The 492-nt window shown below is 35.4% G+C and overlaps 1 protein-coding gene across 1 annotated transcript in view; it reads left to right on the top strand.

Moving 5' to 3' along the window:
* LOC119590803 (codanin-1-like) overlaps nt 1-492 on the top strand; it is a gene marked incomplete at its 3' end in the record, with an annotated part of 14,365 nt that overhangs the window by 3,601 nt on the left and 10,272 nt on the right.

The raw sequence follows: 492 nt of genomic DNA, 5'->3' as shown, positions 1-492 counted from the left end.
AAGGCCTGTCACTAGTTAAGTGCTCTTGTGATGAATGGTCTACCACAGTGTAACATTTTAGATGTGATCACTGAATGTTTTGTTAACATCATACCAGTATGTTTGGCACAAATATACATATGGTGTGAGATAGGCAGCTTCTTTTAAATGGCTGTGACAGCATTGTATACTGCATACACTGAAGTAGGTGCAATAAAATGTGATTACAGTAGAGCAGGAATTGGCTTGAACATCAAGTTGATGTCTTTCACCTTGATCTTCAACAGGTGGGCTGTACAGAAACTGAGATTGCAGATTGCTTGATAATCAAATAGGATTTAATGAACAGGTAAAGAAATTTATTTTTGACAAAAGTGATGTCAACAGCTATTACGAGATGATATGATAAAGATGTGTGAGATTTAGGCAACTCATATAAGTATTTTAAAATCTGTGACACATGTATACTCAATATACTGAAGTAGTGCAATAACTCTCGATTACATTAGGCGA

Source organism: Penaeus monodon, chromosome 27, assembly GCF_015228065.2.
Source record: "Penaeus monodon isolate SGIC_2016 chromosome 27, NSTDA_Pmon_1, whole genome shotgun sequence".
NCBI lineage: Eukaryota > Metazoa > Arthropoda > Malacostraca > Decapoda > Penaeidae > Penaeus > Penaeus monodon.
This window is presented reverse-complemented; position numbering and strand designations above follow the sequence as displayed.